Below are 23,416 nucleotides of genomic sequence, written 5' to 3' on the forward strand. Positions count from 1 at the left end.
ATCATCCAAAACCTTCTTAGCCTTCTTACAAATACATCAGGCTCTCTGGACCAAGATAACCCAACCAAAGACACTGCCTGCATCTACAGGAGGTCTCCCCAGGCCCTGGAGCCCTGTCCCCCGACCCAGCTCATCCACTGTAGTTCCCATGCCTCAGCAGTAACACCTGACTCCCCCCACCAAAAGAGGGGAAAACCTGGAGGGGAAGGGTGGGGGCATGGGGCCCAGTGGGGACATCCTGCCCAATCAGTTCTTTCCTTCCCACCTTCCCGTCCCTCCTGTGCGAGCCTGGGGTGGGGGAATGGGGGGTGGCATGTCTGATGCCAGTGGTGGTCCAGGCCCCCATCTCCTGCCTGCACCACCGACCAGCCACGGGGACGGGGCTCCCCTGTGCTCCTCTCCTCTCTAATCTCCAGACAACTGCCTTCAGGAGCTTGCTAAAAATCCACCCCAGGGTTTCACACGCTGACTACATGTTCAATTTATTGTTGAGCCTCTGAGTAACTGAGCTTCTATCTGAAGTGGGAAGAGCAATAAAAATGTAAAAATTGTGATAGGTGTGATGAACAATTATGCAACCATCAAGCTGCTACAATAACAAGAACCTGAGAAAATGACTGTAGGAACACACTGAGCGCCACCACCAGAACGCCAGCTGTCACACTAGGGAGACTCGGCCTCCTGCCAGGGGTTCCTGGCACCCCAAGAAGCGGGAGAACATCGTCACCTTAGACCAAAGCCAGAATCCTACATTTCATATAAGAAGTAGAATTCTGAACAGATCTCGAGAATGTTTTAAAACATGTTAACACCTAAAATGAAACCGCCGAGTCCTTGACAGTAAAAATGTTGAAATAGGGATATTTTATGAAAAGGTACGAGTCAGAAACTGCAAGAGAAAACAAAATTCATAGATTAAGTTCACAGCCTTTTTTTTTTTTTTCTGAGATATAATAGTAGGCCGGGCGCGGTGGCTCAAGCCTGTAATCCCAGCACTTTGGGAGGCCGAGACAGGCGGATCACGAGGTCAGAAGATCGAGACCATCCTGGCTAACACGGTGAAACCCCGTCTCTACTAAAAAATACAAAAAACTAGCTGGGCGAGGTGGCGGGCGTCTGTAGTCCCAGCTACTCAGAGGCTGAGGCAGGAGAACGGCGTAAACCCGGGAGGCGGAGCTTGCAGTGAGCTGAGATCCGGCCACTGCCCTCCAGCCCGGGCGACAGAGCGAGACTCCGTCTCAAAAAAAAAAAAAAAAAAAAAAAAAAAAAAAAAAAAAAGAGAGTGATATAATAGTAGACAGCTATTTGTCTTACTGCAGTTTGGGTGGAGATACATATTATTTATTAAAACAGGGGTCCCCAACCATGGGGACATGGACTGATACTTATCCGTGGCCTGTTAGGAACAGGGCCACACAGCTGGAGGTGAGCGGCGGGTGAGCCAGCAAAGCGAAGCTTCATCTGTATTTACAGCCACTCCCCATGGCTCCCATTACCTCCTGCGCCCTGCCTCCTGTCGTATCAGTGGCGGCATTGGAGTCTCATAGGAGTGCGAGCTCCATTGTGAACCGCACCTGCGAGGGATCTAGGATGCGTGCTCTTTATGAGAATCTAATGCCTGATGATCTGAGGTGGAACAGTTTCATCCCAAACCATCCCGCCTCCCCCGACCCCTGGGTCCCTGGAAAAACTGTCTTCCACAAAACCAGTCACTGGTGCCAAAAAAAAAAAATCGATGGAGACCACTGTATTAAAAGGTAATTTCGACTCTGCAGCTTAGATGCTGGTAGCATGCAAGAGCCACTGTATTTGCTTAAGTTCAGACAAAGTTGACAGACATGAGAACATTTTCCCGGGTTAAAATAAAGAATGTAGGAGAGAAGATATTTACAATTCATATGTAGAGTTTGTCAGTCCTGGGCTGGATATAATTGGGCCTGACAGTTTTCATTCCAGAAAGAATTATCAACTCAGTCATATTGTTTAATTCATGGTGAAATTAATGTTTATAATAAGGGATGGCTCAATAATAGACACGAACAAATCCAGAAGATTATTACAGAAAGAGCAATCAGAATTAACTTGCTCCTTACTGTTGCTGAATTTTGGCCACAACAGCAGACTAAGAAATTGGTTGAGGGAGGGTCCGTGGGGCAAGGTGAAGGGAGCACAGTCTGTGAAGCCAAGGGTCACCCCTCCCAGGCAGAGGTGTGACAGGCACAGAGAGTTCACTGCCATGTCACTCACAGAGAAGCATTCCTTCATCAGGGATTGCAGGGGGAAGTGGGAGCAGTGACTGATGTGGCTAAACTACTTCTAACAACCTCACATGAAGAACTACATGTATATCCAACACAGCTCACAAGCAAACCAGCACCTCCCCATCCCGATGCGGCAATGCTCGTTCAAATCCACGCTCTGCTTGGAACACCTGGGCAGCTTTTCTGTGAGTCACTTAGCCTGTTGGGGCCTCAATCTCTTCATCTGTGAAATGGGAGGGCCGCATCTGGTTCTTCCAGCTCTCACCTCCCAGAATCTGCTCTTAGTAAGAACACCCTTTCCATGCAGATCTAAAGCTGGCTGGTGCCTGGGGCTGTCCCAGCTTCTCTCAGGTTAATGGGCTGGCACTGACCAAAGGGGAAGGTTCAGCTAAAATCACCCCTGACTTAATGTTGATAAAAGCAAATCAAACCAAACAAAAGTTAGGATATTTCTCTCTCTCTCTTTTTTTTTTTTTTTTTTTTTGAGATAGAGTCTCCAGGCTCTGTCGCCAGGCTGGAGTGCAGTGATGTCATCTTGGTTCACTGCAACCTCTGACTCCCTGGTTCAAGCGATTCTCCAGCCTCAGCCCCCGAGTAGCTAGGATGACAGGCATGCACCACCACACCCAGCTGATTTCTGTATTTTTAGTAGAGATGGGGTTTCACCGTGTTGGCCGGGATGGTCTCATATAAGACGGGGACAAGGCTCATTCTGAGAGGCGGCATGGAGAACTTTTCCCCCACAAATAAGTCTGCAGCACATGCATGGGGAATGGGCAGTGATTTCATGGTGCCACTACTAATTTTGTGGTTGTGTTACATGATTAAAACAAATCCTGCCCATCAGGTTGTAATGCCCGGCAAACCTAACCAGCCTCCTGGGAGAAGGCCTGTTGAGCCAGCTGACCCACACAGACCCTCTCTTCTCCCTGTGGGCTTGGTCTGTGCCTCACATCCAAGATGCCACGATCCAGGCTGGAAAGTGTGGAAGCTGGGGCACCCGACCCGCCCTTGACACTGAAATGTCCACCGTGCATCCTGGGACCTCACACGACTCTTAGTTTCCCCATCACTGATGCTCAGGGTAAGGGTCATAAGCCATGGTTTAAAAATTGGTAAACAGGCCGGGGGCTGTGGCTCATGCCTGTAATCCCAGCACTTTGGGAGGCCGAGGCAGGTGGATCACCCGAGGTCAGGAGTTCAAGAACAGCCTGACCAACATGAAGAAACCTTGTCTCTACTAAAAGTACAAAAATTAGCTGGGAGTGAGGGTGCACACCTGTGATCCCAGCTACTTTGGAGGCTGAGGCAGGAGAATCGGGAGGCACAGGTTGCAGTGAGCCGAGATCATGCCTCTGCACGCCAGCCTGGGCAACAGAGTGAAACTCCGTCTCAAAAAAAAAAAAAAAAAAGGTAAACAAAACAATCACGCAGGTTCCCTCTAGGCAATACCCATCCTGGTGCCACTCTGTCGACAACCCCACGCAAGCATCTCCTTGGCCCTCCTCTGTTCTCAGCACAGACCTTCCACTGGTGCACTGAAGGGAATAAAACTTGAAGACTATGTCACAGAGGTGTTGGTGATTCAGCATCTCCCGCGACCATGCTGTCTGGTGTCCAGGAAAGAAGCTACCTCCTTGTGAAGGACAGTGACCCCTCTCAGCTCCCTGGGCTTGGAGCTCAAATGTTACTGTAAACACGCACAGTTTCTTTGTGCCCCTGCTGACTTACCTCTGACCTCTTTCACCCAGCAAAGTGCCCCCACTGTACCCGGCCCTCTGCCTGACCAGCTCAGATGTGGAAGAGACACTGCTCTGCCAATATGTATGCTCAGAGGCAGACCTTGGCCCCACCAAATACTGTGTCTGGAACAAAAGCTGTCCTCGAAAAAAAGTTCCATGACAGATCAAGTGTAATATACTGAGCACAAAAACTGGGCTACAGATTGTCTGTAACCTGAGCCCCTGAGCTCCCCTCATGAACACTCAGCCCCAGGCCCAGCACCTCAGAGAAGCCGCTGACTGGCATGCACCCCACCAGCATCAAACCACGCTTTGCCCTGCTGCCCCTATGCCCTCCCCCCTTGCCTTCCTGGGCCATCCTTTTCTGACTCGGCCTTAGTGCCTAGCCAGTGGGCTCCCCTCGCTGACCCTCAGCCCGTGTTCACCGTGTCACTGACGGATTGAGACGGCCTATAAACACCTGTGGAGGACGCTGTCTTCAAGAATATCCAATTGATCTTACAACAGCAGCTATCTCTGAGGGACGGGGGCTAGGGGATTGCCTTTTTCTCTTTACCAGTTTCAATCCTGTTGTAAGTCTGTATGATGAGCATCTAGTATTTCTGTAAGACAGGGCAATAAAGGTGCTCTCACGGAGAGGAGCAGGTCCTTTCTACACCTCTAAGGGCTATTAGGGTGTGAGTTGATTCATCTGCATCCACGTGGCGATCAAGCTGAAACCCTGAAGCCTGCAAAGATCAGCTTCGATGCTTAAAACACCGGCCAGCATCGTTAAGGAGGAAACATGAGGCTTCCTTGTTGCTTCCCAGCTTCTCATTCTTCACACTATGAATGTCAAAGATTTTTACCTGGCTTCAAGGGTATACAGTCTATCTGATAGTAAAAGAGCAGACATAGGATTTTTAAAATACTTACATTCTCCAACTATGGAGCCCTGCTCAGCACCTCCCACCCGCCCACGTGCAGGTGAAACTGTAAAGAAGCCGGAACCTCCCCCATGCATCCTGATGCTTACACGTCTCTTCATTTGATATCCAAGTCTGAGATGCGTTTGCTTCCTAATCATCCATAACTCCTCAGGAGAGGAGAGGAACACCCCACATATACAAGGTGAGCTGTGCAGTGACAGCAGGACTTGCCCCGAAAGGTGTCCAGGAGATGCCTGAGCAAGACGAGGAGGAGCAAGTGTCCTTGGGAAGGTAGCAGCTTCTCGATCTTTTTCTTTTTTTCTCCCTGAGGCAGAGTCTCACTTTGTCACTCAGGCTGGAGTGCAGTGGCGCAGTCTCGGCTCACTGCAACCTCCACCTCCCGTTAAAGCAATTCTCCTGCCTCAGCCTCTCAGTAGCTGGGATTACAGGGGCCTGCCGCCAGGCCCAGCTAATTTTTTGTATTTTTAGTAGAGATGGGGTTTCACCATGTTGGCCAGGCTGGTCTTGAACTCCTGACCTCAGGTGATCCACCCACCTCAGCCTCCCGAAGTGCTGGGATTACAGGTGTGAGCCACCACGTCCGGCCAGCTTCCTGATCTTATTCCTTATGCTTTACATCACTAGACTTCAAGATAAATGGACAGTTAACTATGCAGCTTCCAGAATCACATGGTAGTCTCTGTTACTTTTTACAAAATGTTCCTGGTATGCTTTGCAACAGTGGGAGACACTGAAACTGCCATGTTTTTCCAATGGGAACATCATTAACCCCCAAGTAAATGCTGGGGACCAACTCAAAGGACCCACACTCATGCCAGAGGAAATCCAGTTTATTTCTGATTTTTTCAATGGGAATAGAAACTAATCCAAATCCATTCTCAGTTAACTCTTATCTAATTTCTACACCCTCCTATGGGAATAGCAAGCACTACTACATCTAATGTTTTGTGGGGTTTTTTGGGGATGAGGTCTCACTATGTTGCCCAGGCTGCACTCGAACTCCTGAGTTCAAGCGATCCTCCCGCCGCAGCTTCCTGGGTAGCTAGGACTACAGTCGTGAGCCACCACGCCTGGCTTCACGCTCTTTTAATGAGGGCTTTCTACAATGCCTTCGCGTGACTGTGGTGGGCACCAGCCTGCCCCCCCTGTTCAGGGGTAAAGCCTTCAGTACCTGGCTGCCGCGAGTGCAGGTGGCTGGTCACTCCAGTCCGAGTCCCCACGCCAGAGACTGCACTTGGGCTGCGAAGTCAGTGGTGTGGCCCAAGGATACGACCCCCGGAGGGCAGAACACATCCAATCACAGACTGGTAACAGTCATAAAGGCCCAGCCCCCTTGCCTAATGAGGGACAGCTTTGAGCGCTACCCCAGCTCCTAAGCCCACAGTGCCACCACCTTCAGGGCCCCTGAACCCTTTGTGGAGACTGCACTGCAGCCCCAAAGACCCCTCCTCCAGGCCTGCCAGCTGAGCGAACCCTTAGGTGGGAGCTCCAGAGGCTCTGTAGCACGTGCTCTCCTTCCAGAGCCTCCTTCCCGAGGAGCTGGCCTCCGCCTGGCCTTCCCCAGCAGTGACTGTCGCAGCCCACACCAGGAAGGCCCCTAGGCCAGTGAGTGGAATCTGACACTCTACAGTCCACACTGGGCCTCAGCCACTGGTCTGCAGGCCACATTCCCTCTCCCATGGACGGTACCTGCCAACTCCACTGACGCCACCGCCCACAGCAGCAGGTCCTGCTCACTGCCTCCCTCCCTCCCTCGATATCTCCAGAGCCAGGCAGTACCACACCGAGGGAGATATGCACACCAAGCATGCCCTGATTCCGCCTTCGAGAAGCAGCAGAGCAGGCGACCAGCAAGTCCACCGCAAGACCTGTGACTGCAGGCTGTAATGAATGCCACGGAGGACACACGAGGTGGTGGAAAAGGATAAGCAGGGGAGACTGGTGGGGTGCATGTCAGTGAGCGGCTTCTCTGAGGTGCTGGGACTAGGGGCTGAGGGTCAGCGAGGGGAGCCCTCTGGCTAGGCACTGAGGCCGAGTCAGAAAAGGATGGCCCAGGAAGGCAAGTTGGGAGGGCATAGGGGCAGTAGTGCCAAGTGTGGTTTGATGCTGGTGCTGGAGTGCAGAGTTTGGGTTTCATTCTAATGGCAGTGGAAGTCACTTGGTGGCTTTTGGGAGTCGGAAGGCAACATGAGTCACATTTTCTAGCTGGTGCCCCTCCTGCTCTCTAAGCCAGATCAGGCTTGGTGTGCGCCTGGCAGTGCAGGCACAAAGGAGAAAGTGGACGGCCCAGTGCTGGAGAAGGCAAAGTACCCACTGGCACACTAGGGAAGATGGAAGGCAGGGGCCACGTTCTGCTATGGGGATGAGGCCAGAGGAGCAGGTGCGACGCAGCAGGCATATCTACATGGGTGTCACCACCTAGACTGATGAGACCTGGCCAGGCAGGGGGATCTGCCAGGGAGCCCCCAACTTTGGCTTATGGATACATAACACATGTACAAAAGCTTCCTAGATGGATATTCAAAGTCAAACTCAATATGCGCACTTGGGGTCTGAATTGATTTGGTTTACTTCGTTTACATCCTCTTGAGAAAACTTTATGGTCTTTGTTAACTGGCTCTGTCTTACCACTAGGAACTAGATAACCAGCAACTAGAGGATGTGCTTTCGTAATGCTGCTGACTTCGCTGTGACATTTCACAATATGCTGCATGTCTGTTTCTACTGGGAACTCCGACTCTGCATTCCTGCCTTGCCTCTAAGTTCCCTCTCCTGGATGTCACTGGCCATTGTCCCCAAGCTCATCCCTATCCAGTACTTTCTCCTAGTGGGTGAATGTGGGGTGGGCAGCAGTGCAGGGGTCAACATGACGGAGGCCACACTCAGGACAGGGCAGGAAGGGAATGGAGGCATGGTCCCCAGAGCAAGAGGCCCCTCAGTTCCCCAGTTTGGAGCCTTCTGCAGATGTGCACGAGCCCAAAGCAACACGACTTGTCCTGAGTCTCCCGCCGGTGTCCACTGTCCAGCACTTGTCAACATGGGGCCTGGCAGTGGTCACATCCACAAATGACCGTGGTTATCCAATTGTTTGAGAACCACTGTTGCTGTGTGGAGGGAGAGGGACTGACAGTCAGTCACAGAATCCTCAGTGCCCCAAATAAATGTTGGCACATCTCAAATGAGTATCTTTAGAGTCTTCAGCAGATTGTAAAGATGTGTTAAATCTACTTTCGCTTCTTGCGATGGAGACGTTTAACAATTCCTGCCTCCAAAAGTAAGTACTGGCAACCATTGGCCGTTACATAGGTGTGCCTTTCTAACTTGCCACCAACAGGGTGGCGCCCACTGCCAGAGTGGCCTTTCCCTGGATATGACAGTCCTGGGGCCGGGTGCAGAGACCTACGTGCATGTGCTTGATTGATGGTGGGGAAAAAGGCACCAGCATCAAGCAGCCCAGAGCCTCCCAGGGCTGGGGTTTCGCAGAAGGGACTAAGGCCTCAGGATCACCTGGGCAGACTCCTCACTGGCCCTGCCTCAGCCTAGGGAGCAGAGTCTGGAGGATGGGGTAGAATCTTGTCTACAAACCCCACCCCGGCACTCTAGGCACACTAATCTGAGTGTTCTAAGATATAGGCTCACAGCCTAATTGGAGAAAACCGGGTGGTGAGCAACTTCCAAGAAGGCTCCTGGCGTATCTAAAATAGCAGCCACGAATCCCTGCCAAACCCTCAGGCCAGATCCGAAGTGTTTACGTGGCTGGATTTAGAACTCCGAAAATAAAACCATTGATTTTAACTTCTCAAAACCAATACTATGACTAGACTGGAGAAAAAATAAATACATTAAGAAGAAACACAATGACTTTACCCGAAGATACTGTAAAAGCAACAAAAAGTCAATGCGCCTGCCCCAAGCAGACAGGTGTCTACCAGTGGCCGGAAGTCCATACCTTTTCCCAAAGAGCTCCTTCAAATACATTCAGGGCCAGGAGCACTGGCTGCCCAACCCGTCAGAGCTCCTCAAGCAGACACCCTGCTGTAGATCTCAGCTTTAGCAATATCCATCCTGCCTCGGACTCTGGGTCTGATGTGGCTGCTTAGGTGTCTGAGTTGGCCAGCCTCCTCTACCGGAAGCTAGGAATAAACCAAGCTTTCCTCCTCAGTTACCACCTTTATTTTAAACTAGAAGCTGTGTCTCAATGTTTCAAATGCACAATATCAAGTGCTCCAATGTAAGCCCTGCCTCTGAAACAAAATTTAACCTGAAGACCCAGGCTCCCTCCTGCACCTGCCCCTGCCCCCAGGGGCACGGCCTCCCCAGCCCCAGAAGTCCGCCCCACCTGCTGCTTTCACCTTTAAAGGGTGGGGTGCAGAGGGAGGGTCAGAGTCCCTTTTAGCTCAACATTCCAGGGTTGTTTAAGACTGTGTACTGAAGTTCTCTGAGTGATAAAAGTGAAGCCACTGGATTGGCTCCAAGCATGAGGTAGGAAGTGAGATCCCTCAGTACCTCAGGTAGGGGTAGAGGGGAACCTGGGGAACCAGTGCCTGGGGAGAAGAGACTGTCAATACTGCATGAAAACCCACAAGGAGAGACACCCGGGGGCTTAGAACTCCCAGTCACCTTTGCATTTGCTGTGATATCACTTTCATCAAATGCATGCAACAATGCGATCCATTTACCATCTGAAAAAATTAGACCAGGGAAATAAACAAAAGCAGTATTAAAAAAAACATAAATGACACTATAGGTTCTGAAGTGCTCCATGCACACAGAAACTCCTGGAAAGGAGGTGTAGGACACCACCCCAGACACTCTCCTGGCAGCAGCCTCAGCCCTGCTGGCCGAGTCTCTGCAGGCACGAGCTGGCACATCACACAAGTGTGCACATACATACATGCAGGACAGTTTACCAACAGCACAGCTCTATGACTGTCCCAAAAAGTGGAACTCTCAACCGAGTGGGAATGTTTCAGATACTTCATTACACAGATTTGAGGTTACGGGTGGTCCCTATGGTGACCTGCCAATTTGGGGTCCATCAGAAATTATTTGCCTGAAACAAGGAAAACAAGAGCGGAGTTGAGAAACAGACTTAAGACTTTCAGAATTCCCCACCACACAGTACCATCTTTCTCTGGCTTACAAATGCACTATTATTTTCCTGGACAAGCTCTTCTGCCTGCCTCTCTGCAGTCAAAATTGTTATGTTCTATGGTTTAACGCACTACTGTCTGCTCACTACCCGGTATTGTGCTGGAGACCCTACGGGCCGATGAATAGCAGCAGGCACATGCCAGGCCGGCATGGTGAGCTGTGCAGTGACCTGTGGACACAGCAACCTCACTCTCTCCATTGCTCTTGCTCTAGCTCCCAAGTGCCCTGAACCATCTTAGTGCCAGCGAATGAAGAGTGTCCAAGGCACAGGCAGGGCCAGGGCCATCTACTGAAGGCAGCACAAGGGCCAGCAAAGCACAGAAGCCCTGAAACCCCTAACTCATGGGATAGACTTGGGCTTATTTCTTCATTGCTCTATAACTATGTATATGTAGATGTCTCCTACAGATAACCAATCAGTCTTACAGACCTACGGAACAATAATCGACCGCACAGGGTTGTTGCTGGAATCACTGCACAAATGCATGCCAAGTGCTCCCAACAGTATTCAGCTTGGCGAACGTCACACGCGTGTGGCTGCTGCTGCTGCAACTGCGTTACTGTGGCACAGCAACAAACCCCGTCTAAACACAGGCACAGGTGGTTCTGGCCCTCAAATAGCACTAGCAGGTGAATTAGGGGACAGGATGAGGGGACCCAGGCCTAGCCCTGCCATTGATTCCCCTGCTCCTCCAACATGTCACCAAAACATGCTAATGTTCATTTCCTCCAATACAAAATGAATAAACAATGACTTTTCTTTCAGCAGCGGTGACTCCCTTGTCTAGTCTTAACAGGCACACACGTGGTCATGACAAAAATCTCAACAAAAGGAAAAAATTCCAATTCCCACTTCCCACCCACCTAAACCTGGAGATGTATGATACAACAGATTCTAGCAGGGCCTGCAGTTTCATGTGGCGGGATCTGGCTTTTTCTGAAAGCAGCTTACATCTGCAGGGCATACTAAGCACCACCGAGAGAGGCACAAAGTTTCAGAAGTCTGTCTGAAGCGGGGGGGCTGGAAATGTGAGAGGTGAGTGAGTGGAGGGGACCCTCATGACCTTCCAGAGAGAATGCAAAAAACAATGTCAGGAAAGCAAAAGTGGAGAGTGCAGATTCCTTCCTGCACACACCTGCTCCCCAAACAGACATCACGGACCCCAAACACCAACAAGCAAAAGGAGTGGTCACACACCGAAAATACTGACACCTGTATCCATCTACAGCCCAGCAAGAGCAGACAGGAGATTCAAGATCTGAGGGCAAGGCTGGGCATGGTGGCTCAACGCCTGTAATCCCAGTACTCTGGGACACCGAGGCAGGCAGATCTCTTGATCAAGGTCAGGAGTCTGAGACCAGCCTGGCCAGCATGGTAAAACCCCGTCTCTACTGAAAATACAAAAATTAGCTGGGCATGGTGGTGCGTGCCTGTAATCCCAGCTACTCTGGAGGCTGAGGCTGGAGAATAGCTTGAACCCAGGAGGTGGAGGTTGCAGTGAGCTGAGATCGCACCACTGCACTCCCTGGGTGACAGAGTGAGCCTCCATCTCAAAATAAATAAATAAATAAATAAATAAATAAATAAATAAATAGTCAGAGGGCAGAGATTAAGAAAATCCAAAAAAAAAAAAAAAAGAAAAGAAGAAAAAGAAAAATCCAGGAACACATCCTTCTACCAGAGAGCACTGATTCCTCAGTAACGTGTACTTTGCCCTCACTTAAATTATCTGACCTTCCTCATCACAGCTAATGTCTTAAATAAATCTCTGGCTACATCCCGCGAAGGAAAATAAGTCTGATCTGAATGAAGGTGGTGTTCTGGCCTTCCTGCATCTCTGTGTATTTTGGAAATGGACAAAATGAAAACTCATCAGGTTATGTAAAATCTTTCTAACACTGGTCCTCATGTAATACGTTTTGATCTGCATGTTTATCAAATTAAACTGACAGACATCCAATGTATCTGTTTGGAAACTCACTTAAAATGAATTTTAAACTGGTATCTACGACGAAGGGTTACTACAATTTACACATATCAGACTGTCACCCCCAAAGGCCAACTACAAATGAAATCTGGACTCAAAGGTCTGCAGAGGGATGACATTCCTACACATGAAAGGTTTGGGTTAGCACTCGCCACCTAGGAACATTAAAACTGCAATCATTACACCTGATGGAACTGGAGAACTTAATCTCCTTCCAAGGGATCAATATCTACCTTAGACTTCAAAGAAATGCGAAACGTCGCAAACATCTCCTGCGGTGTGGAAAATTAACTGCCTGAAGAATGGGAATCTGTTTGATAGCAAATGCCCAGATTCTTCTGTTGAGAATAATGTTTACTTTTAGAGCTAAGGTGCATCCCTTCACTGGACATATGAGGAAACTGAGGCCAAGTGAGACTGTTATCAGCTCCCGCCCACCTGATCTGCCATCTGCACGTCAAGTGACCAGACATGTAATAAATTTCAGCAGGGTTCATCAGGATTGAGTGGAGAGTGAGCAGAAAGACAGTGAGCAAGATGATTATTCAAAAAGCCTTCCTAGGCCAAGCCCAGTGGCTCAGACCTGTAATCCCAACATTTGGGAGGCAGAGGCAGGAGGTTCACTTAAGCTCAAGGCTCTGAGACCAGCCTGGGCAGCACAGTAAGACCTCATCTCTACCAAAAATATATATATATATATTTTAATTACCTGGGCATGATGGCATGTGTCTGTAGTCTCAGCAACTTGGGTGGCTGAGGTGGGAAGATTGCTTAAGCCCATGGCTGTTGTGAGCCATGATCATGCTACTGTGCTCCAGCCTGGGCTTCAGAGAGAGACCCTGTCTCAAAAAAACAAAACAAACCAAAAAATACACACACATACACACACATATATACATGTATATATACATATACATATATGCACATATGTGTATATGTACATACACGCACGCATACGTATGTGTACATATATGTATACACATGTATGTATATGTGTATACACGTATATACACATATATAGGTGTGTGTATATATGTGTCTATATACATGTATGCAAACTGAAAGTGAATCCTAGGGCTTGCTCCTTCACCAGGCCACGACGGGCTGGGTCTCATGATTGCCTTAAGAAAGGCTGTCTCCCAGTGTGGTGATTCCTCAAGGATCTAGAACTAGAAATACCATTTGACCCAGCAATCCCATTACTGGGTATATACCCAAAGGATTATAAATCATGCCACTATAAAGACACATGTACATGTATGTTTACTGTGGCACTATTCACAATAGCAAAGACTTGGAACCAACCCAAATGTCCATCAGTGATAGACTGGATTAAGAAAATGTGGCATATATACACCAAGGAATACTATGCAGCCATAAAAAAGGATGCATTTGGCTGGGCACAGTGGCTCACGCCTATAATCCCAGCACTTTGGGAGGCTGAGGTGGGCAGATCACATGAGGTCAGGAGTTCGAGACCAGCCTAGCCAACACGGTGAAACCTCGTCTCTACTAAAAATACAAAATTAGCTGGGCATGGTGGTGCCTGTCTATAGTCCCAGCTACCCAGGAGGCTGAGGCAGGAGAATCACTGGAATCCAGGAGGCAGAGGTTGCAGTGAGCCAAGACTGCACCACTGCACTCCAGCCTGGGTGACAGAGTGAGACTGCATCTCAAAAAAAAAAAAAAAAAAAAAAAAGAAAAGAAAAGAAAAAAAGAGAAAGAAAAAGGATGAGTTCACGTCCTTTGCAGGGACATGGATGACACTGGAAACCATCATTCTCAGCAAAACTTTCACAAGGACAGAAAACCAAACATCACGTGCTCTCACTTACAGGTCGAAGTTGAACAATGAGAACACATGGACACCGGGCGGGTAACATCACATGCCGGGGCCTGTCAGGGGCCGGGGGGTTGGGGGTGGTGGAAATAGCATTAGGAGAAATACCTAATATAAATGACGAGTTGATGGGTGTAGCAAGCCAACATGGCACATGTATACCTACATAACAAACTTGCATGTTGTGCACATGTACCCTAGAACTTAAAGTATAATGAAAAAAAAAAAAAAAGGCCATCTCCTCAAAGGCGAGCGAGCTGGACTCTTGACCTCAGCATACACCTTTCAATTCAGAGCTTCTTTGCCTTTCTAACAAGTTATTCCTAAATTTTACAAACTTACATTTAACACATTTAAATATTAAAATAACTAAACTTATTTTATAATCTATAAATTTTATTGTATAATTTATAAATATTAAATATAATACGTATTAAGTATTGTACAATATTTATAAATTATACAAATCTAGATGGTATTATATCAAATATGAGGGAGGCAAGTACATTTTTAATAAAACAATGGTATCTAAAATAGTTACTTCTTTCCAAGGGATCAGTATTTTTACCAATTCTGTCTTTTTTGTTGTTGTTTTTTGAAATGGAGTCTTACTCTGTTGCCCAAGCTGGAGTGCAGTGGTGCGATCTCAGCTCACTGCAATCTCTGCCTCCCGAGTTCAGGCAATTCTCCCACCTCAGCCCCCCGAGTAGCTGGGATTACAGGCATCCGCCACCATGCCTGGCTAATTATTTTAGTATTTTTACTAGAGACAGGGTTTCACCATGTTGGCCAGGCTGGTCTCGAACTCCTGACCTCAAGTGATCAGCCTACCTTGGCCTACCAAAGTGCTATGATTACAGGAGTTGAGCCACCGCGCCAGTCCCCAGTTCTGTCTTAAAGAAAATAATTTACTTTGGGTTTTCCAGGAGAATAAGATTTCCCATAGACACAGAACCATGGCAGGGTAGCCGCACTTCCTTCCAGAACATTCCCTGTGTTGGAGGGGGTGGGATGAGTCCATTAACAAAAAGGACTGTAAACTACAGCAGCTGGCAACAAGCCGGAACACGAACTCCATGCTCGTGCTGCCTGAAAACACACACACACAAACACGCATGTGAGCACACTCCCACACGAGTTCACTCACCAACGCCCAGCAGGTTAAATGCCATTGCCAGTCCTCGCTTTTCGGGTGAGAAAACTGAAGCACAGACAGGTTAAATAACTTGCTAAAGGTCACACATCTAGAAACCGGCAAATTCAGGGTTCTGGGCCAGGCACGGTGGCTCAGGCCTGTAATCCCAGCACTTTGGGAGGCCAACGTGGGCGGATCATTTGAGGTCACGAGTTCGAGACCAGCCTGGCCAACATTGCGAAACCCCATCTCTACTAAAAAATTTTAAAACATTAACCAGGCATGGTGGCACGCACCTGTAATCACAGCTACTCGAGAGGCTGAGGCAGGAGAATCGCTTGAACCTGGGAGGCAGAGGTTGCAGTGAGCCAAGATTGCACCACTGCACCCAGCCTGGACAACAGAGTGAGACTCCATCTCATATAAAACGAAACAAAACCCCCACCAAACAGGATCCTGGCTCCAGATGCCTCATTCTTAGCTACCAAGCTAGTTCAGAGTGAAAATGAAATATGACCATCTTGAAAGGAGGAGTCCACAATGTATATATTGTTATTTCTACGTTAAAACAAACAAAAGTGTTGATACTGTTTTATAACACAGTATAAAATATGCAAACTGAGGCCGGGCGTGGTGGCTCACACCTGTAATCTCAGCACTTTGAGAGGCTGAGGTGGGTGGATCACAAGGTCAGGAGTTCGAGACCAGCCTGGCCAACATGGTGAAACCCCGTCTCTACTAAAAATATTTAAAAAATTAGCCAGGCGTAATGGCGGATGCCTGTAGTCCCAGCTACTTGGGAGGATGAGGCAGAGAATTGCTTGAACCCAGGAGGCGGAGGCTGCAGTGAGCCGAGATCGCACCACTGCGCTCCAGCCTATGCGACAGAGCAAGACTCCGTCTCAAATAAAAACTACAAGCAAACTAAATTAGACCCTTTATAGGACTTAAGGTATGCACATGTGGAAAACAATAAATTTCGCCAATACTGTAATTTCCAACTTACTGCTCTACTAACAATCTACTTTTAAAAGTCAATTAACACAGAGTCTAAGAGCACATTATTCAGTAAGTGCTGGTCAATGCTAACGGTACAGATGAAAATTAAAACTGTATTCTATGTTTAGGTGCATACTGTATTCCACATTTATTCTTGTCTTGTGAACTTGAACTGTTAGTCTCAAGAATGAGTGAACAAAGCCTTTACACTTTCACACATCTTTCAAAAAACAATGGTTCTGCATGTGTCTGGCGTCCACGTGTGGGCTGTGTTGGGAGAAGGGAGCAGACAAGATGGTTAACCAGCTGGAGGAAAGGTAACAGGACAGTCACCCCTCTCCCGTTCCAGCATGGCACCAGGTTTGCAGTCACCTGCTCCTCCACTCTAGTGCATGCTTCCTCCTTGGGAGGCGCACAAGAAGTGTCAGAGAGAGTGTCAAAAGGACTAAAATTTTCAGAGGCCAGCAAACTGCCCAGCTGAGAGGAAGCAGGAAAAACACAGCTGGCTGCATCCTGAGCTGCAGCTGTGAGCACGGTCATCGTATCTGCATTCACAGTCCCAGTGTCAGTTCAGGTGTTCAGAGGGGGAAGCTGGCCCAGGAAGTGTGGAGTGGGACTCTGAGCTGAACCTGTGGGAGCCCGCAGCCACTCTCTTCCCACCAGGCCAGGCGATTCTTCTGGTGAGGCCTGAAGATGAGGATGTGCCTAAGGACAGCAATCCCAACAAGGAGAAGCTCAGGCAGGCTACCCATGCCAGGATGTTCCTGGCAGGTACAGCCCAGCTACACATACCTGCGTAGGTACTATCACCATGTCAGCACCAGCCAAAATGGATGTCACTTGCTCCCTGCCAAGAAGAAGACACCAGGAGAAGCCAGCCTTCTACTCTCGGTGCCTCCCACCATGGCATCAAGAGGATGCCTGGGACCCCTTCCTCAGGCCCACAGAGAGCCACAGAACAGAGACGGGGGGAATCACACATCAAGTCACCTGAGATGGGTCCAAATGGTCACAAGCGTGCTTCCCAAGTCACAGCTTCCAGAGGGGGCTGCAGGGCCCCTGACCCCTCTGGACACCAGCATTCATACTCAAACCCCTGCCCCATCCCACCCCCACAAGGGCTCAGGCCCAACACTTCTCCCGCAGCCCAATCAAAGCCCAAACATCCTTGAATTCTTTTTTTTTTTTTTTTTTTTTTTGAGATGGAGTCTCGCTCTGTCGCCAGGGCTGGAGTGCAGTGGCCAGATCTCAGCTCACTGCAAGCTCCGCCTCCCGGGTTTGCGCCATTCTCCTGCCTCAGCCTCCCGAGTAGCTGGGACTACAGGCACCCGCCACCTCGCCCGGCTCGTTTTTTGTAATTTTTAGTAGAGACAGGGTTTCACCGTGTTAGCCAGGATGGTCTCGATCTCCTGACCTCGTGATCCGCCTGTCTCGGCCTCCCAAAGTGCTGGGATTACAGGCTTGAGCCACCGTGCCCAGCCTGAATTGTTAATATTTTAGCTCATTTCCACGGACAAAGCAGATTTTATCAATCTTCTATGAATATATATTTAATCACCGCTCTTCAGTCGCAGGGCGTGGGTAGCCACAAGGAAAGCCAGCCATGGGGCCAGCTCCCTGTGCTCTGGTCTCTTGCATATAAAGCTAAAGTTCCTCTCACTAGTTACCTGCTGGCACAACCATTATCTAAGTTTGTAACATCATCTTCAATGGTTAAGCCATGGTGCTTTTGATCCAAAGTAGTCGTACATTACTTACAAACGACAGTCAAAATGTCAGCGTCAGTACAACACAGATCCACGTAACACCATTCGTATCATATTAGAAACCTAAATATCTGAAAATACTGAATTCACCGAATGACCTTTATTAGACTCCAGTGAACAAACCTCATCAATACATTGTGTCAATGCTTTCTTACTCTGAAGATGGAAAGTCACGCCCAACAAGGAATATCCATCCTTATTCTCTAAAATCTCAAGAGCACAGATGACTCTGCTTTCCAGGCAATGCTCTCTGGTGCCAGCCCTCCGGAAGAAGGCACAGCAGGGATTATGAAAGGTGACGCTGGGACGCAGCACTCAGACTAGCTCTCCAAAATAAACACATATTTGGCTTGTACCAGGAATGAGACGAATCCATATGCTGCCAAGTAATCGTTACTCCTCCAGTTCTATGAATAAGAGGAGTGGGAAGGGGATTAAGCCAAAGGAAAAAAAGAGCTCTATTCTTCCCGTTTATAATTTTAAGGTAACAATGGTCAATCATTTTAAAGGAAGTAGTTAAATTGAAGATCATGAGAAAACACAGGGGAAAACAGTGAAAGCAAAATACAAGGTTGGCTTATACTTGTAGCTTCGGGATATAAAAAATCCACCTGGGCAAATGTATATCTCATAGTAACTATAAATACAAACATAGCCACATATGCAATGTTTCTATTTTTAGGTCTTTTGCAAAACCCATATTACAGCTAAATCAAGTAAAACAAAGATATGGTGCTGGGCTGCACGGTGACACATTTGTTTACTGGCATAAGGTAGGCAGGGCTCAGGGATGTAGATAACTAGGCAGAACCACCTTACTAACCGAAGTATTGCTGTCAAGACTAAATCCACTCCACTGAATCAAGACACTGTGCTTTCTCCATGTGGCAATTTAAATGTGTTCCAACAACCAACAGAAAAGCGTTCATTCTTTCTTGCCACCATCATTGTATTATCCACACACCTAAAATCAGTTTTTGAGTCAAGACTGTGCATAGGAGGAATCCGATTAAGATCATGCCCAGCCACCACTCGCCATCTGGATGCCCTGAAGACAAATGGCATCGGTATCGAGAGGGGCTTCATGGCCAAACACAAGCCCAGGCAGCACTACTGTGGGGCTGGCAGGCGGGAAAGGGAGAGTGGGAAGCAGGGACCTTCCACCCAGCACTTCGCAGCTGACAGGCAGAACTCTTACTACATCTCAGGTGAGCCGGCAGAATATACCAGGATTCCAAGGTGGGGGCGGGAGGCAGGCAGGCAGGAGGACAGTCCAAAGAAACTCCAGACAAGTATCTTCCTTTAAATCTGGGAGAAAAGTAACCGCTGAGAGAAGATCAGGTGAAAAATCAAATCCTAGATTCTGAAAGGACTCTAGACCTTGAAAACTAGGATGGGACTTGAAGACCACCAATGCTACCCGCGACAATACACACAGCCCCCATCCTAACAGTCCCTCACCAGCCCGAGTCTGGGTGCCTCCAGTGATAGGAGAAGCCAGCTTCTTCCACATTGGAATAGCTCTGCTTGTGAGAAATGACTTCCTAATTCGGAGCCCAAATCCTTTTGCCTTTAAGTTTCCTTAAGCAGCGCTAGACACTGTGTCCTTTCCATGTCTGTTTCTCTAATACTAGGAACAAAGCCTCCATGCTCCAGTCTCCTCTTCCAAATGACACATCCACAGTGTCTTCAATGAACTTGGCTTCCAGAGTGTTCATGAACCAGATCAGGAGAGCAGAGTAGACATCTATGAACAAATCCAAAAGAGAACAGACTCTCAGAAGGTTGGGATTCTAGTTTGGCAACTGAAATAGCCAGAAGAGTGAGCTATCCAAGTGTCTTGGAGCCTGTCAACGAGCTGCACTGGCACCAGAGGAGCAGGACCAGCGCCGTGCAGGCCCGTCAGCACCATAAGCAACTGTGCCCGCTCCTGAGACAGCAGCACTTACGGTACAGGAAAGCAAGTCACAAACACACATCCTCAAGGCCAAAACCCTGCTTTGCATACTTCACAGAACAACTGGTTTTGCTTTTTTTTTTTTTTTCTGTAAAGAGCTAATGGGGGCAGAAAGGCAGAAACTGGATAAATATTCTTCCCTCACCTCCACCAACAGAAGTGGTATCTGAGTGATTCTGATCCTGTGTAGGAGTCAGAGAGGGTGGGGCCCGTGTCAGAAAGGCTGGCGGCATTGTTCACGGAGTCAGTCTCAAGTGCCTGGCAGTCAGCAGACCAGCTCAAAGAAGCCCTTGCAATGACAGGCACAGAGAGCAAAGGAACACAAGATTCCCTCTGACAATCGTCTCAAACAAATGAACATCCACTCAAACGATGCCCCCAAAGGCCGTACAGAGAAAAAAGGAGCGTTCCTGCATGCTGACCAAGACACCCGGCACACGACGTCGCGTGAAATCTTGGACCTAACGATCACACCAGAAACGGATTCAAAATATTTTCACCATTCCCAACAAAGGACAGTATAGGAAAGCAACCATCATTTTCCCTTCCACTCCCACCGACCCAAAGGCACCTCATAAAAATTATCTTCATTTGTTAGATAAGGAGCCGCTGAAACAATCCCTTCACAAGCCTCTCACTGGTACACCCTGGTACTGAATGAGAGAGGAGAGGACTCCCATCTTCTGACCCAGTGAAGCGTGCTGTCTGGTAAGCTTTCTGAGTCTTTAGAGCTGTTAGTGATGTCACAATTAAAAATCAACCAGGAAAATGAACACAACAAAAGATTATAAGAATACAAAGGGCCAAGACCCATCGTTGAATTAAAACTAGCTAAACGAACTTAAAGGAGCAGCTACATTCATGTCTTAATAGGAGAAGAGAGAACTAGCAAAGGTGAGTACATGTATCAACAATGGGAAACAGTTCTAGGGCTGTCATCCACAAGGAACAATCAGCACCACAGCAGATTCTAATTTGGGCTGAACAAAACCTAAACCAAAACGATCATGGGCAGATGGTACTTCTTTCTAAATAACGAAGAGACAATAATCTCCCCCCTTTCTGCTAATCCATTGACCTTAATACCAATTCTGTTCTTAACCACCTGGCAACATGAGTGCAGCTGTGCGCACTTCGGCTCATCACGAGACTACCCTCAATAACTAAAACTTTTTTTTTGTTATTTCACTCATTGTGACATCATTTTAAGCTAATATAATTGTTTCAAATCATTACAGGAAAATAAATTGACAATAGCCTAAAGGAGAATTCCTATCAGAAACAAAAACCATATACCAAAAACAGTTTTCAAAAACAAAAACACGAAAGCTCACTGCAGAAAGAGTAACATCCTGTTTTATGTTTAGTGTTAGCATTAGTCATAAAGATCTGGGGAACAGGAATAAATTCTTAACAATTACAGAAATCCCAAACACCTTGCTGGTGGAGTCGTCTCTACCTGATAAACTCCTACAGATCCTACAAGATCCAGCTCGTTTACCCCTCTGTGAGGCCTTACATTAACTCCTTCCCATTAACTCAAGGACATTCAATTCACTCCCTCTTCTAGTTCTCATTAGTTCCTCCCACAAACATTTACTAAAATCTATGTGTCCAGGACACTGCCTATAACTCGGCAGTACACAGAGGAATGATGACGCTTCATGCCCAGGAAGGACTCACCAGTTAGAAGTGGCAGGCATGTATGCGAGGTTATTATTACACAGTGCGACTAGTGCTCTAATGGAGATACGCCGTGCAGAGAAACAGTCATATCTTCCCTCAAGTACCCCGTGAGGCTGTGATTCATTCAATCGTTTCCATCTCCTCCAGTGTGCTACTGACCTGTGAAGACAGGAACTGTGCTCTAGTTAGCTCCAGCTCCCACTGCCTAGTGAACGCAGAACACACTATAGAAACGCAATATATGTTTGTTAATGCATTAGGGACAATAAGATTACTTAAAAAAACAAAACTACCGGTGCTTTATAATTGGGTCTTACAGCTCCAAACGAAAGGTATTTGTTAACTGTATAACCCAATAATTTGCTGCAATGTGCGTGTTAGCACTGGAGGACCTCTGGAGCAGATATACTTTTGAACATTCCTCTGGTGGCAGGATATTCCACCCCAAGTCATCAAAGAGAAAGATGTTGACAGGTGACCTATGCTGAAACTTGGGCTCCAACCTAAGGAAATAAACACAGCAGGACACAGACCCCGGGGTGGCTTACAAGGTTCCCTGGCTGACCTTCAGCACAGCTCTTCCATGTACCCCAAGCACAACTGCTCTGTCTCCAGGAGAATAATTTTAGCCCTAAACAAAAATAATGAGAAGTTTCCCAAATTGCTATCTGGAGTCATTTACAAAAAGCAAGCAAACGCTAGGAATGTTCAATTGTAACAGCAAAAGACTGTAGCTAATCAATTCTAATAACAAAAGACTGTGATCAGTTCAAAATGTTTCAAATGAGCAACACTGAATTACATAGTTTCCTTACAAGTGTCCTTTTCAGGAACAAATCAAATTTAAAAATCAAAATCTATCAAATTGTTTCCTTGAATTGTTGTGTCCTCACATTCTCCACTGAAGGTTGTTTGTTTAAAATGATTTAGAAAACAAAAACAAAACCGGGGTGCGGCGGCTCATGCCTGTAATCCCAGCACTTTGGGAGACCGAGGGGGGTGGATCAAGAGGTCAAGAGATGGAGACCATCCTGGCCAACATGGTGAAACCACCTCTCTACTAAAAATACAAAAACTAGCTGGGCATGGTGGCGGACGCCTGTAGTCCCAGCTACTTGGGAGGCTGAGGCAGGAGAATCGCTTGAACCTGGGAGGGGGAGGTTGCAGTGAGCCGAAATTGGGTCACTGCACTCCAGCCTGGCAACAGAGTGAGACTCCGTCCCAAAAAAAAAAAAAAAAAGTCTGTCACCCTACAGTAATTGAGTGATATAAATCAAGGAAATCAGAAATTAAAGAACAAAGCCACTCATAAAATGTGCTGTCAAAAATTAGTTGTAAGTTACTAATTTTAAAAGCTAACCTCAGTAAGAGTATCAATGAATCACTTTATTACTGTAATCAATCCTCCCAGACAGCTAGAGAACACCCTAAAGACACCGAATGCTCTGGATGGGCAGAGTCAGTGTGGACTTCACTCCCAGCGCAGCTGGTTCCAGGGCTGGCCCGGATGGCATCCACTGGGATGCAGAGAGCATGCGCTGCAAGGGGACACCCTACAATGTCATTAATCATTTATTATTTGATCTTTCCTTGCATTAAATTATACTTGAGTCAACGGACTCTGCCTCAATACATGTGTATCAGGTAACACGAAACTGCTCTTGATCTGACACAGGGTCTTTCTGGAATGTCTGCTGGCCAGCTGCTATCAGCTGCAAGCCTTATATAGAGGGAGCAGCCCTGAACTCAGGGAGGCAACTGTTCTGCGTTGGGGGAAGAACTGGGAAGAGCCTAAAAAGACAAGTTCCAACACGGATCAGACAGTACAAGAGAATCATCCTACAAAAGGTAGGTGTTCCAATCCTTTCATCCTTAACGCCTTGAGTTCAGAATACAGGCAAACCAAAGGCACACATGTGTAGGAGCCCGTGTGTGTTTTAAAATAAGACTCCAGCCATC

The 23,416-nt window shown here is 47.7% G+C and overlaps 1 protein-coding gene across 8 annotated transcripts in view; it reads right to left on the bottom strand.

Moving 5' to 3' along the window:
* Positions 1-23,416, bottom strand: part of AGAP1 (ArfGAP with GTPase domain, ankyrin repeat and PH domain 1) — a 650,028-nt gene that overhangs the window by 445,436 nt on the left and 181,176 nt on the right. The window lies entirely within an intron of this gene.

The sequence above is a fragment of the Rhinopithecus roxellana genome, chromosome 14 (assembly GCF_007565055.1).
Source record: "Rhinopithecus roxellana isolate Shanxi Qingling chromosome 14, ASM756505v1, whole genome shotgun sequence".
Taxonomy (NCBI): Eukaryota; Metazoa; Chordata; class Mammalia; order Primates; family Cercopithecidae; genus Rhinopithecus; species Rhinopithecus roxellana.